At 46.0% G+C, this 16,403-nt stretch overlaps 1 protein-coding gene across 1 annotated transcript in view; it reads left to right on the forward strand.

Annotated features, from left to right (window-relative positions):
* The window catches only part of LOC126190851 (probable cytochrome P450 6a14), a 113,018-nt gene that overhangs the window by 17,228 nt on the left and 79,387 nt on the right, over positions 1-16,403 (forward strand). The window lies entirely within an intron of this gene.

Genomic DNA, 16,403 nt, shown 5'->3' on the forward strand with positions numbered 1-16,403 from the left:
TTACTCTATGACTTTCCGTCAATTACTACGAACTGTGTCCTCTCTGACAGGAAATCACAAATCCAGTCACATAACTGAGACGATATTCCATAAGCACGCAATTTCACTACGAGCCGCTTGTGTGGTACAGTGTCAAAAGCTTTCCGGAAATCCAGAAATACGGAATAAAACTGAAATCTCTTGTCAATAGCACTCAACACTTCGTGTGAATAAAGAGATAGTTGTGTTTCACAGGAACGATGTTTTCTAAACCCATGTTGACTGTGTGTCAATAGACCGTTTTCTTCGAGGTAATTCATAAAGTTCGAACACAATATATGCTCCAAAATCCTGCTGCATATCGACGTTAATGATATGGGCCTGTAATTTAGTGGCTTACTCCTTCTAGCTTTCTTGAATATTGGTGTGACCTGGGCAACTTTCCAGTCTTTGGGTACGGATATTTCGTCGGGCGAACGGTTGTATATGATTGTTTAGTATGGAGCTAATACATCCGCATACTCCGAAAGGAACCTAACTGGTATACAGTCTGGACCAGAAGACTTGCTTTTATTAAGGGATTTAAGTTGCTTCACTACTCTGAGGATATTTACTCTTACGTTACTCATTTTGGCAGCTGTTCTCGATTCGAATTCTGGAATATTTACTTCGTCTTCTTTTTTGAAGGCATTTCGAAAGACTGTGTTTAGTAACTCTGCTTTGGCAGCACTGTCTTCGATAGTATCTCCATTGCTATCGCGCAGAGAAGGCATTGATTGTTTCTTGCCGCTAACATACTTCACATAAGGCCAGAATCTCTTTGGATTTTGTGCCAGGTTTCGAGACAAAGTTTCGTTGTGGAAACTGTTATAGGCATCTCGCATTGAAGTCTGCGCTAAACTTCGTGTAACATTTTACGTTGTCACGAAAATTCCTTTGGCAGCGGGTAGTAACTGTGTAGAGGACGCAAACCTGTAATGGTACCCGTTGTGGGCAGTCGGTCAGGGAACGCTTTGGCTGTGCTGCCACGTCGACGGAGCAACTTAGGTCATCGACCTGTGAAACTCGAAGAGTGACGCTGCAGCGACGGAAATTCAGTCTCTGATGGGCCAGGACGTTATCATGACTGAGAGCAATCACTGGTGCAAAGTATCCTTTGTTTGGCAGTAAAGAGCAAGTACAAATGATGGACAGAATTAAATTTGCTCAATGGTAGACATTGCATAAGTAAAGGTCTGCGGTCGAAAGGACACATGACGAAAACGATAGCAAGATTGACTGAGCTTAAATCCATCATTTAATCGCTAAATGACCTATATGGAGCTAAATTCATTACTGGAGGATATTGTATCAGGCCTTGGGAACGCAGGACGTACCATTGTTCGAGAAACGTGTTGACCATAAATTAATATCCACTTCAGTGGTATTAACATTAATTCAGACTTCGTGATAAAAGATAGATGTTGTAATTAAAATAAAAGGCTTAAACGGCAAGACATGATACGCAACTGATCTGTCGGTTTTCGAACAATGTACGATACCCTTCCTGAGATACCTTTGCCAGAACAGAAAAACACAAGATAAAAAACATACGCGGTAAATCTACATGATATCACAATAATTCTAGACAGATTTGTAATCCATTAGTTAATTATTCAGTTCAAATGCTACTACTAGACAGTCACACACATACCTGCGTCAGTCTCCGGGCAGCCACGCACATAACTGCGTCAATCTCCTCCTATATGAGAAGCGAGAGTGAATAAAACGTGAAGGAGATTCGTCCCCAAAACTACTGTTTTTTGACAATTGATCGTGCCTAGTTGGATATCGAAACAGTTGTCAAGGATTACTTAATTTCATAGATTATCATGTATTTGCACGAATGCATCTAGCCATGATAGTAAGAGCACAATTTAGAAAAGAAGGAAATATTACAGTGTTTTATTTTATATGCTTTAGTGACCTTAGTGAGCCATAAGAAGTGGTGCTTACGAAAGATCAGATAGTTCTCAGGAAATTTCTCGTTGTAGTTCCAGGGCAACGAATCCATCATACTTTTCATATAATGAACTACTTTAGGTGCCGAAGTCATCGACTCCAGAATACGCTTCTTTCTCCAAGAAGAAACTATTAACCTCCCATGTTGCAATACAGTGATTGGATTAGATTAGATGAACTTCTCGTTCCAATAGTTCCGTAGTGAGAAGATCCTCCAGGATGTAGAACTTGTCTGAAAACAAGAATACGCAATAAATATTTACTAAGAAAAACAGATATGCTAATGTAACTTCCACAGATATCAAGTGACGTGGTCCTCATGGTTATAGAATAAGTAAAAAAAACTCTTAAACATATTTTCATTTAAGCGGTAGAAACAAACTTGTCACAAAGCATGTAAATTTTCAATACTGAAAGATACAGAAGATAATTGTCAGGCTATTGTAGCCATGCATCATCAAATACAAAAATTATTTTAGAACATTTATTTACACTGATCGTGTTACTCTACTAAATTTGTGCAGAAGTCACATTGTACACATACTCGCATTGTTTGATATTACTAGTAGCATGTGGTCATCAGATGGCTTTTCTGAGAAATTCTTAATGAATCAGAAGGAAATTTGTTTTTGGATGAGATCTGCCTTGAGTACAACACAATTTTTTCTTTTTTTACCCAGACATGTTTCACTGCAGTTAAAGCATCATCAGTTGTTCTCTTAGATTTATAACCAGTCTTAGCGAAAGTATCATAAGTGAAGATGACGGGGAAAGCAGAAGAAATGACAAACTGTGAAAGGGAATCAACTGTAATGAAAAACATAAAAAACCACAGCATATGATAAGAACGAAAATAAAAATCCACTGATGATACTGTAACTTTGGCGAAAGAAGTCTGGGTAAAAGGGGAAAAAGCTGTGTTTTGCTCAAGGCGGATCCCACCCAAAAATAAATTTGTTTTTAACCGACCGTGAACACGAGAGCTTCAACTCCAAGAGGAGTAAAAGGATTGGCCATCATAAATCCTTCAGGCTCCTCGTAAACTGATTTTTATGTGTACTGTAGTTAAAAGTTTTTGGCTGCTAAGTTCAAAATTTGTTTAAAAAGAATCTTCAGTCCTCATCATTTAATTTTAAGCACATCAGCAGAGGTTGAAATTCGCACTTTTTCTGAACCTTATGTCGTTTTGCGCACACGAAAGATAATCTTGTTATAAGCGGGAAGGTTTCCACGGCTAGTGTTAACAGCCTACACAAAAACGTACACTTCATCCTTGAAATATAGAATAACGGTGTGGTTCTTTTCCTGGATGTAGAAGTATACCTAACAGCAAAGCAGACAATAAAGTTTATTCAAAACCGTTGCGCACGAAGAGATATGTGTATGCAGAGATGCACCACCATTCGCCACAAAAGAGTGCCGTGTTCCGTAACCTGACAGTAGGAACTCGTCGTATAAGCGATGCTGATAACTTCCAGCATGAGTTAAACGAACTCCGGACAACATTCTTTGCGAATGCATATACTAATAAAACATACAAGATAGGAGGTACAGAGAACGTAAAGGAGATAAAGGAACAGAACAACAGCTTCCTGTAGCTCGCTTACATTGCGTAAGAAGTGTCAGCGACCGCGTAGGGAAGTCGCTGCGCCGCGAAGGAATTAAGCTAGTATTTCAGAGCGCTAGCAAGATCCGAGGTCTCTGCACTTCCACGAAGGATTTCGTAGATGCTGTCCATGTGCAGGTGTTTACGAACTCCGATGTGACTGTAGTGACTTTTATCTCGATGAAACCGGGAGTTAGAAATAAGGAAGATTAGAATTTAAAATCCCATCGACGTCGAGGTAATTACAGACGGATCTCAAGCGCGGCTTATTTCAGGGTAAGGGAAGGAAATCGTCCGTGGCATCTCAAAGGAACCCTCTTGGAATATGCCCGGAGCGATTGAGGGAAATCACGGAAAACCTAAAACTGAGTGCCCGGACAATGCTTTCAACTGTCGTCCTCCCGAATGAGACTTCAGGTTGCTAACCACTGCATCTCACGCGATCGGGAGTTCGATCAGCACTCGCGTGTCGGAGAGTGAACATTACGCGCGGCTGGGATAATACAGAAATTAGCGGTAGCCATTCACCAGCTGGGCTGTGAATCTGTGAACTCGCCCGGAATCCTTGATGCACCAGCTGCTGTTTATAATATTAAACGCCCTAACAACCTGAACACCCCCCTGCGGGTTCGGGGGTTAGAATAGGCCCGCGGTATTCCTGCCTGTCGTAAGAGGCGACTAAAAGGAGTCCATCCCCCTCAAGGGGGTAGTTAGCGCCTGCATCCGGAGACGGACGGTTCCACGACCTATAATTGTGGTCTTTTTGGTTTTTCACTTCTCGTTTCTTCCTTCCTTTGGTTGGTTCCTTTCTTTGTTCTCCATCTCACTGTCTTCCTTACTCTTTCCCTTGCCTTCTTCTCCTTGCCTTCTTCTCCTTGCCTTCTTCTCCTTGCCTTCTTCTCCTTGCCTTCTCTGGTCTCCGCCTCGGCGTTTGAGACAGTCTGTCCTCTCTCTCTTCCTCTTCTTCCTTCCTCCCTGTGCGCGCCTGAAGGCCGACCCACGCGTTCGCACGCGTAGCCGGTGACGGGGTAACGCGTAATTCCCCGCCCTGGGTAGACAAGTAAGGCACGCACGTACCCCCTGGTAAAGGCCAGGCCCAGGGAGGGGTGATTGCCTGAGCTGATACCTTCTGACCATGCCGATTGGTCCCTCCGTCTGTTTCTCGGGAGGTGTGACCTGAGGTGTAAACATTCACCTAAGGCGGGAGTGCCCTCTGGGAGGGTCCCCATAAGGAAGGAGCGCTCCATCGGAGACGCTGGCAATCATGGGGGATTCCTCCGCAATGGATTTCTCTTCTTCTCTCTCGACTTCTGCCCACAAACGGAAACATGACCAGCCACCAGTGACAAAAGTACTACCGCCTGCCTCACAGTTCCTCGTCGTTTCTCGATCTGAGGACGGAAAGGATTTTTCCTCTGTCAACCCTTTCGTTATCCAGAAGGGCGTAGATGCCATAGCCGGTACTGTTCAGTCTTGTACAAGGTTGCGTAATGGTACCTTGCTACTAGAAACTGTGAGCGCCTTTCAGGCACAGAAACTGCTTCGAGCCACACTCCTGTACACGTTCCCTGTCCGGGTGGAGGCTCACCGAACTTTGAATTCGTCTCGTGGTGTGGTCTATACTAGATCTCTCGACGGATTGACTGACGAGGAGATTCAGTCTTTCCTCGCTGAGCAGGGCGTGACGGCTGTCCATAGGGTCATGAAAAAGGTCAACAATGACTTTGTACCGACCCGGACACTTTTCTTGACCTTTGATAGTGTTCAGCTGCCATCGCGCATCAAAGCGGGCTACGAGGTTAGTTCTGTTCGCCCCTATGTCCCGACACCTACGTGCTGCTACCAGTGTCAGCGTTTTAATCACACTCGCCAGTCTTGTTCCAATGCGGCTAAATGTGTCACTTGTGGCAGGGATGCCCATGAGGGTGACTGTCCACCTCCGTCTCCTCGTTGTGTGAACTGTCAGGGTGACCATGCAGCGTCCTCCCGCGACTGTCCCATCTATAAGGAAGAACGATGTATCCAAGAAATTCGGGTAAAAGAGAAAGTTTCCACCTCGGCTGCTCGCAAGCTATTTGCTAGTAGGAAGCCCACGCTGCTCCCAGCGGGTAAATACAGTACTGTCCTCGCCTCTCCTCGGACTACCAGGGAGGTGGCAACCCAGACATGCGATCTGACCTTCAGCACCATGGTCGTCCGTTCTGCCAGTGCTAAGATCGCGCGGTCGACGTCTCCTCTTCCTCCCATCACCCCACAGACACAAGCCCCTTCATCACCTTCTGCTAAGACGAAGACCCAGAAGTCAGATGCACGGGCCTTCAAGAAGGAACCGCCCCGTGCAGACTTCCTACGTACCTCGACCTCCCAGCCATCGACCAGTACTTCCACCAAACGACCTTCCAAGAAGGCTCATAGGAAGCACAGTTCTCCTTCTCCGCCACGGCGCATTTCTTCTCCTGAGACACCCAGCGGTTGCCGCCCCAGGCCGTCATCCGTTTCGCCTGGCCGCACCGCTGGTAGCCGAACATCTGGCCGTTCACCAGCGGAGGAAGCTCCCCCTCCCGGCCATCTTACCAAGATGGCCGATGAACGTATAGAACCAATGGACGATGACTGTCCGCCTACTGATAGCGGCGGCAGTGCTCGCTCGAAGCCAGGCCCTCAGCGGCCTTCGAGGTGACCCCTTCTTTCATCATCCTTTTCTTCTTACGATGGCACTTATTCACTGGAATATTCGCAGCATTCGCTCCAACCGAGAGGACTTGCAGTTGCTGCTCCGCTTGCACCGTCCGCTCGTCGTAGCCCTCCAGGAAACGAAGCTACACCCATGCGATCAAATTGCCTTGGCACACTACACCTCTGTGCGTTTTGACCTACCCCCTGTGGTAGGTATTCCGGCTCATGGAGGGGTTATGTTGCTGGTCCGGGATGATATTTACTACGATCCCATCACATTGCACACCGGCCTGCAGGCAGTTGCCATCGGAATTACTCTCCCCACTTTTACATTTTCCATTTGTACCGTTTACACTCCATCGTCGTCTGCCGTTACCAGGGCAGACATGATGCAAATTATTGCTCAGCTACCTGCACCATTTTTGTTAACTGGAGACTTCAATGCCCACCATCTCCTTTGGGGCTCTCCAGCATCCTGCCCGAGGGGCTCCCTGTTAGCAGACCTTTTCAACCAGCTCAATCTTGTCTGCCTCAATACTGGCGCCCCTACTTTTCTTTCGGATACATCTCACACCTATTCCCATTTAGACCTCTCTATATGTACTACCCAACTTGCACGCCGGTTTGAGTGGTATGCACTTTCTGATACATATTCGAGCGACCACTTCCCGTGTGTTATCCATCTCCTGCAGCATACCCCCTCTCCGTGCTCATCTAGTTGGAACATCTCCAAAGCAGACTGGGGGCTCTTCTCTTCCAGGGCGACCTTTCAGGATCAAACCTTCACAAGCTGCGATCGTCAGGTCGCACACCTCACGGAAGTCATTCTCACTGCTGCTGAATATTCCATCCCTCACCCTACTTCCTCTCCACGTCGAGTACCGGTCCCCTGGTGGACCGCAGCATGTAGAGACGCTTTACGTGCTCGTCGACGTGCTTTACGCACCTTTAAACGCCACCCTACAGTGGCGAATTGTATCAATTATAAACGATTACGTGCACAGTGTCGTCGTATTATTGAAGAAAGCAAGAAAGCCAGCTGGGCTGCTTTCACAAACACCTTCAACGGTTTTACTCCTTCTTCTGTTGTCTGGAGTAGCCTGCGCCGGCTATCTGGCACTAAGGTCCACTCACCAGTTTCTGGCTTGACGGTCGCGAATGACGTCCTTGTGGCCCCTGAGGATGTCTCCAATGCCTTCGGCCGCTTTTTCGCAGAGGTTTCGAGCTCCGCTCATTACCACCCTGCCTTCCTCCCCCGAAAACAGGCAGAGGAGGCTAGGCCACCTAACTTCCGCTCCTCGAATCGTGAAAGTTATAATGCCCCATTCACCATGCGGGAACTCGAAAACGCACTTGCCCGATCACGGTCCTCCGCTCCAGGGCCTGATTCTATTCATATTCAGATGCTGAAGAACCTTTCTCCTGCGGTAAAGGTTTCCTTCTTCGTACTTACAATCGCATCTGGATTGAAGGACATGTTCCGGCATGCTGGCGCGAGTCTATTGTTGTCCCGATTCCTAAGCCGGGGAAGGACAAGCACTTGCCTTCCAGTTATCGACCCATCTCGCTTACCAGCTGTGTCTGTAAAGTGATGGAGCGAATGGTTAACTCTCGTTTGGTTTGGCTGCTCGAGTCTCGACGCCTACTTACCAATGTACAATGTGGATTTCGTAGGCGCCGCTCTGCTGTTGACCATCTGGTTACCTTGTCGACCTTCATTATGAATAATTTCTTGCTGAAGCGCCCGACCGCAGCTGTGTTCTTTGATTTGGAGAAGGCTTACGACACCTGTTGGAGGGCGGGCATTCTCCGCACCATGCATACATGGGGCCTTCGCGGTCGCCTCCCTCTTTTTATTCGTTCCTTTTTAATGGATCGACAGTTCAGGGTACGTGCGGGTTCTGTCCTGTCAGACACCTTTCGCCAGGAGAATGGGGTGCCACAGGGCTCAGTTTTGAGCGTCGCTCTCTTCGCCATAGCGATCAATCCCATAATGGATTGCCTCCCAGCTGATGTATCAGGCTCCCTTTTCGTGGACGATTTTACCATCTATTGCAGCGCGCAGCGTACATGTTTCCTGGAGCGCTGTCTTCAGCGTTCTCTTCACCGTCTTTACTCCTGGAGTGTCGCCAATGGCTTCCGTTTTTCTGCCGAGAAGACGGTCTGTATTAACTTCTGGCGCTACAAAGAGTTTCTCTCACCGTCCTTACGACTCGGTCCCGTTGCTCTCCCATTCGTGGAGACAACAAAATTTTTAGGTTTTACATTTGACAGGAAACTTAGCTGGTCTCCACATGTGTCATATTTGGCTGCCCGTTGTACCCGTTCTCTAAATGTCCTCCGTGTTCTCAGTGGTATGTCGTGGGGAGTGGATCGAACCGTCCTACTTCGTCTATATCGGTCGATCGTCCGCTCCAAGCTGGATTATGGGAGCTTCGTATACTCCTCTGCACGGCCATCCATCTTACGCCGCCTCAACTCCATACAACATCGGGGTTTACGTCTTGCGATCGGAGCGTTTTATACTAGTCCCGTCGAGAGTCTTCATGCTGACGCTGGTGAATTGCCACTCACCTACCGGCGCGATATACTGCTTTGTCGGTATGCCTTTCGGCTGTTGTCAGTGCCCGACCACCCGTCTTATCGCCTTTTTTGACGACTCTCTCGACCGTCAATACGGGTTGTATGTCTCTGACCTGCTACCCCCTGGAGTTCGCTTTCGTCGCCTCCTTCAACACCTTAATTTTTCACTCCCTGCAGCCTTTCGAGTGGGCGAGAGCCACACGTCACCTTGGCTCCAGGCTCAGGTTCGCGTTCACCTTGACCTCAGCTCGCTCCCAAAGGAGGTTACCCCCGGTTCGGTCTACCACTTCGGTTTTGTCGAACTTCGTTCGAAGTTCATTAATATGACCTTCATTTATACAGATGGCTCTAAGACCAATGACGGGGTCGGGTGTTCTTTTATTGTCGGGGCACAAAGTTTCAAATACCGGCTCCATGGCCATTGTTCGGTCTTCACAGCTGAGCTCTTTGCCCTCTACCAGGCTGTTCTTTACATCTGCCGCCACCGACATTCTGCTTATGTCATCTGCTCCGTTTCCCTGAGCGCCATCCAGAGCCTCAGTGATCCGTATCCGGTTCACCCTTTCGTACACCGGATCCAACGCTCTTTTCAGCAGCTGGTGGACGTCGGTTCTCCGGTTAGCTTTATGTGGATTCCTGGCCATGTCGGTATCCCTGGGAACGAAGCTGCAGATGCCGCGGCCAAGGCTGCGGTCCTCCAGCCTCTGACAGCTTCTTGTTGTGTCCCTTCGTCAGATTGTAGCAGGGTCATTTGTCGGCGCATTTTATCGCTGTGGCATGCCGATTGGGCTGCACTTACGGACAACAAGCTTCGGGCCTTGAAACCTCTTCCCGCGGCTTGGACGTCCTCCTCCCGCCCTTCTCGGCGGGAGGAGGTCGTTTTGGCCCGGTTACGAATTGGACACTGCCGGTTCAGCCATCGCCATCTGCTGACGGCTGCGCCGGCACCGTTCTGCCCATGTGGGCAATTGCTGACGGTCCGCCACATTTTAACGTCCTGTCCGGATTTTAACACACTGCGTCTTGATTTGGCCTGCCATGTAGTCTAGATGCCATTTTAGCGGATGACCCACGAGCAGCTGCTCGCGTTCTTCGTTTTATCAACTTGACCAACCTCTCTAAGGACATTTGATTATACTGTTTTTTTTTTTAATCCTATGCCTGTCAGTCTGTCTTTTATCGTGTTTTCCCTTTTAGTTGCTGTTTTAAACTTGTGCCTCGCGGTGCATTCCCAACGTAGTCTGGGCGCTAATGACCATTGAAGTTGTGCGCCCTAAAACCACAAAAAAAAAAATCTGAACAGAAAATTGCCGACGGGCTGGCTGCCAGAGATCCCAGCCTAACGAGCCGCACGTGTTCGCCCGTCAGCAGCTCCTATAGATTCATAAAAACATCAACATTAAAAATCGGTCACAAGAGAACGGCCTGGGTACAACCTGCTGATTCGTTGCTGCCTACTAGAATAGCACAGGCCTATTGTAAAGCCGCCTCTACACAGGCACGTTGACTTTGAATTGTCCAATGTTTCTCAGGGAAGTGATGGTTGCTACGTGACTATCGAAATAGGACGTTTTAACCTTAAACTTCGTCAGATTAGTAAAATGTGCATGGACAAACCTTGTGTCATATGAAGACACCAACAGGAGAAACTGAAAATTTTATAGAATGAGATTTGCACTCTGCAGCGGAGTATGCGCTGGTATGAAACTTCCTCGCAGATTAAAACTGTGTGTCGGACCGAGACTCGAACTCGGGACCTTTGCCTTTCGCGGGAAAGTGCTCTACCAACTGAGCTACCCAAACACGACTCACTGCCCGTCCTCATAGCTTTACTTCCGCCAGTACCTCGTCTCCTATCCTCCAAACTTTACAGAAGCTCTCCTGCGAACCATGCAGGACTAGCACTCCTGAAAGAAAGCACTTGTCCGCGAAAGGCAGAGGTCCCGAGTTCGAGTCTCGGTCCGGCACACAGCTTTAATCTGCCAGGAAGTTTAAAAATTTTATGTTGTGCTCTGGACTGAGACAAAGGGGCGCCATTCCACCTACTTTATTTAATCTCCTCTTAGAGAAGATCGATAGAGAATTTACTAAAAGTAGTCCACAAAGCATACAAATGCAGAAGGTAAACATTACTAGTATTGCCTACGCAAATAATGTACCATTAATAAGCAGTCCCAAAACAGAATACTGCAAGATTATTAAACAATCGCTGACAAAACAGGGTTCCGTATTAATGAAAAAGACAGAATACCTGGTCATAAATAAGAAAATCAGAAGTGATATACCTTTGGCGGTTAATAGATTCACTTTTAAGACAGTTGACCGTTTGAAGTACTTACGGAGTCTTTTTGTTAACAAAGTACAACGGATATATAAACAGACACCAGTATAGCAACACGAACAAAGCTCGTTGTAGTTTAAAATTCTAAAGAAAAGATCACTTAGTACTAACTTCAAAATCCGATTGTATAAATAGACTGTTATACTGGTAACATTACACGGATGTGAAGCATTAATATTTAAAAAGAAAGATGAAGAAATACTGTCAACATTCGAAAGAACAATACCCAGAAAAATTTTTAAACGTGTATATAGTAAAATTTAAAACATGGACTAGAGGATAATAAAAAAAACGAAGAATTAAGACAGCTGAACGAACACCGTAACATCGTCGAAGTGCCAAAGAAGAGAAGGTTAAAGGGCTGGCCGTATAGCAAGATTAACGGAGAATAGACTACCTAGAATAGCATTCTTTAGGACGATAAATGGAACGAGAGGAAGAGCCAGAACTACAGGGAGGACACAGTTACCGTGAACAACACCAAGTGACCAACAGTGGCCTCGAATGAAAAAAATGGAAGAGGCTCATAAACAAACATTGGTTGATTAATTCCTTGCCACATACAAATAAAAAAATGAAAATAGGAACGATCATTCCCGGAAACCAGCAGCTTAATCGATCTGAAGAGGACAGTTTCAAAGACTGTTGAAAGGCCGGTTTAGTTCAAAATTATGCAGCTTAATGCCCGATCTGCTTTTCTTCAAGTTATTCTTATTTTTCTCATTTATCGAGATTCTACTTCGTGCGGATTAATTATAATTTTCTTATATTCTGACACAAATATTGTAACTTTTTATATGCCGCTTTTCAAATATCAACTGACAATGCCCATGCATCTCAATTTATTTTGCCAAATTAAAATGCTGACTGCAATTTGTTTAAGCAGTGATTCGGAAATTCGGTTCCATAAACATAAAAAAATCGTAAAGGTATGAAATTATGTGCAAAATTGGTTGGAAGTCGCTAAGTACTCTCGTAACATAAGATTATACCTCTTAATGAATAGATTCTGACAGCATCCTAAATTTTAAATACTATAGAAAATTACGAGAAATATTAAAAATCAAAGCTTTGTTGCCCCTGGAAACAGTTTGCTAGGCAACCTAAAACTCGTACTGGGGGCCAGGATAGTTGCTTCGTAATATACAGGCTGATTTCTTCCATCGTGTACAAACGTTAGGGGTTGGACGATGAGGGGATACGGAACAAAAGAGGTCTAATGAAATTATGTCCAGAAACGCGTCGTTTCCACACTAGAGACCATTTATTCAATCATATTTTGTTACAGACACTGCCGCCTAATATGCGCTGTACCATGCACCCACAGTTACACCATGCGTGGTTTCCTCCTAGAGGGTGGTACTGTTCCCATTCGTCATGCCCTAGTGCCCTCTCCTGCCATAGTACTCATAATTAGTGATGTTGTGCCCGATCCAATTCTCTTGCTGACTCACCTTGTAGTGAATGTGATACAGCACTGTACAGCCGGCCGCGGTGGTCTAGCGGTTTTGGCGCTGCAGTCCGGAACCGCGGGACTGCTACGGTCGCAGGTTCGAATCCTGCCTCGGGCATGGGTGTGTGTGGTGTCCTTAGGTTAGTTAGGTTTAAGTAGTTCTAAGTTCTAGGGGACTTATGACCTAAGATGTTGAGTCCCATAGTGCTCAGAGCCATTTGAACCATTTTTGAACAGCATTGTACACAATGGTTCCGCATTTGAATCGAGAGCTTGCCGACAGGGTGTTTACTTACGGAAAGGCAAATGGAAAAGGGCGACGGGCAGCAAGAATGTACCAAGAGACGCATCCCCGACGACAACAACCACAGCATTCGATGTTAGCAAACAGCGTTTCGTCGTTTGTCTGAGTCAGTGTCGTTTCACGAAACAGGGAATGTTCGGACTTTATTTTCACTAGCTGCTTATTTTTTATGACCCACCGTCTAATTTCTTATGGTGGGTCGCATGTTGCCACTTAGCCGCTGTGACTGGATCCGGGGTCCGGTGTCACTGAAAGTGACACCACCCCGGCTCCTGTCCCCAATCACACCGTTGCCCGTGTCCCGACACGTGGAGGCGGGCTCTATTTGTTTACATCCATTTGATATCTTTTTTTTGTGCAGCATTAGAAGAACTTATAACTAATACAAAATCAAGTGAGATATTAATAAACAAAACGGAATTAAATATTTAGAAAGAAGGAAGGAAGAGAATTGAATAGAGGAGAGATAGGTATAATATTGCCCGTCACCTGGTTGTGGGCGGCGGCCCGGGTCTTGGAATGACCCTCAAGACGCTGGCCATCGCTCACCATGCCTTTAACATCTACCATCCTAAAAACACCAGACCTGGAGGAAAGTGTGATTAACATTATGGAAGGCGACAGCCGTGTCAGTACCAGGCACTTGGCCCGCCAGAGCAGTGTAAGCCGAAGACCGTGTGGAACATTCCCCATGACAGTTGTTACTTCCCTATCACTTACACTAAGTGCAGGGCTCACCAGTGACATACTTTCCACATCGGGAGCAGTTTTGTCACTGAAACTTCCTGGCAGATTAAAACTGTGTGCCGGACCGAGACTCGAACTCGGAACCTTTACCTTTCGCGGGCAAGTGCTCTACCATCTGAGCTACCCAAGCACGACTCATAACCCGTCCTCAAAGCTTCAATTTTGCCAGTACCTCGTCTTCTTTCCCTTCCTGAGAGTCTTTTACCATTTTTCTCACAATACAGATATCGTGTCTAAGTCATTTTGTAAGTAGCTTTGATTTTCAGATGACTTTACTAGACAGTAAATGACGGAATCATCTGCGAACAATCTAAAATGTCTGCTCAGATTGTCTACTAAATAGTTTACGTAGATTAGGAGCAGCAGAGGGCCTTGAACACATTCTTGGGGAAAGGCTGATTTCATTTCTGTTTTACTCGATGACTTTCCGTCGATTACTATGTACTGTGATTTTCCTGGTAGGAAATCAGGAATCCAGTCGCAGAACTGAGACGATACCCCGTAGGCATGGAATTTGATTACATTTCTCTTGTGAGGAATGGTGCCAAAAGCCTTCTGGAAGTACAGACATGTGGAATCAGTTTGAGATCCCCTTCCATAGCACTCATTTCCTTGTGTGAAAAAAGTGCTGGTTGTGTTTCATAAGAACGATATTTTCTGAATCCGTGCTGACCATGTGTCAATGGACCGTTACCTTCGAGGTGGTTCATAAGGCTCGAACACAGTATACGTTCCAAAATCCTACTGTAAATCGATGTTAGTGATATGAGTCTGCAATTCAACAGGTTACTCCTATTTCTTTTCCTGAGTATTGATGCGACTTCTGCAATTTTCCAGTCTCTCGGGACTGGTCTTTCGTCGAGCGAGCGGTTGTATGTGATTGCTAAGTATGGAGGGATTGCATCACAATATTCTGAAAAGAACCTTATTGGTATTCTACCTGGACCAGAAGACATGCTTTTATTGCTTTAAGCTGCTTACCTACACCGAGAATATCTACTTCTAAGTTACTCATGTTGGCAGCTGTTCTTGATTCGAATTCTGGAATATTAGCTTCTCTTCTTTCGCGAAGGTTTTTCGGGCAACTGTGTTTATCTCCTTTTAGTCCTAATGATATGTGTCCCACTCACTTGAGCAATATTCTACTATGGGCTGCACAATTGGTTTGTAAGCAGTCTTCTTTGTAAACTGACAGTTATCCCAGTATCCAGTAATTAGCCGAAGTCTACCAGTTTCTTTACCTAAAATTGGGCCTATCTGATAATTCCTCTTCACAGTCCCACGAACGTACAGACAAAGGTTTTTGCACGATTGCAATTATAGATATCGTAAACATAGGACGCCCGCCCGGTTAGCCATTCGATTTAACGCACCGCCTTCCGGGCGGGAAGGCGTGCCGGTCCCCGGCATGAAACCGCTCGATGGATTAATGTCGAGATCCGGTGTGTCGGCCAGTCTGTGGATAGTTTTTAAGGCGGTTCTCCATCTGCCTCGGCGAATGCGGGCTGGTTCCCCTTATTCTGCCTCAGTTACACTATGTCGGCGATTGCTGCGCAAACACTTTCTCCACGTACGCGTACACCATAATTACCCTACCGCGCAAACATTGGGGTTACACTCGTCTGGTGTGAGACGTTCCCGGGGGGTCCATTGGGGGCCGAACCGCACAATAACCCTGGGGTTGGTGTGGTGCGGCGGTGGGGTGAGTGGACAGTAGTCTGTTGTGGGGTTGTGAACCACTGAGGGCTACGGCGGGGACGAAGCGTCTCCGTCGTTTCTAAGTCCCCGGTTCCATGCCAAACAATACAGTACAATCATAGGAAACTACTTTCCTACGTTTTGTGAAGTACACAATTTTAAATGTCTATACACTTAAAGCTAGCACCCAATCTTCGCACAACTTCGAAATTTTGAGAAAGATCTTACAGGACATTTGCGCAGTCTTTTTTCAGATACCACTTCAGCATAGATAACTACATCTGTAAAAAGGCTGCGGGTATTACTGTTATTGTGTGAACGGTCATTAACATACAACTTCAACAAGAAGTGTCCCAACACATTCATCTCGAGTACGCTTACAGGTCCACCATGACTCTCCAACCAAGTTATAACATGCTGCATCCTCCCTACCTCGATATCCTCAGTCCAGTCTCAAATTTTTTTGATACGTTATATTATTGTACTTTTATTGATAAGGGCGCGTGTTGTACCGATACATATGCTTTCCGAAGACTAGGAATCAAGAAATGATGCATCCAGCTGACTGTCGTAATCCGTATTTTACGCTATGTCCTGAGAGAAAAGCGCATGTTGAGTTTCGCACATGTCTGTCAAAGATATTGGACAATCATTTTGAGTACTTTGTGAAAGTGGAGAGTTTGACTTCGCTCGATCGTTTTTTTAGAAGTGCATAGTAGTTTTGATAGAGCTAGTCATTCTGCTTCAGATACTATGTTATATTTGACCGGGAATGTGTTGTTCGGTTGTACATCAGATTGGACAGCGGTTTTGTGGATCATTTTTTATTATAGAACGATGGGAGCTACAGGGCAGGGATTCCCTCCGGGTCTGGGATATGGTTTTAACGATTTCAGCTGTATCTCAACGCCAGTGACACCAATATCTTTTCAGTGAGGCGTCAATTAAAATGGATCAGTACTCCTGTATCTTCCTTTATAAAAGAAAATTTGGAAACTGAGTTCAGCATTACTGT

The sequence above is a fragment of the Schistocerca cancellata genome, chromosome 6 (assembly GCF_023864275.1).
Source record: "Schistocerca cancellata isolate TAMUIC-IGC-003103 chromosome 6, iqSchCanc2.1, whole genome shotgun sequence".
NCBI classification, from domain to species: domain Eukaryota; kingdom Metazoa; phylum Arthropoda; class Insecta; order Orthoptera; family Acrididae; genus Schistocerca; species Schistocerca cancellata.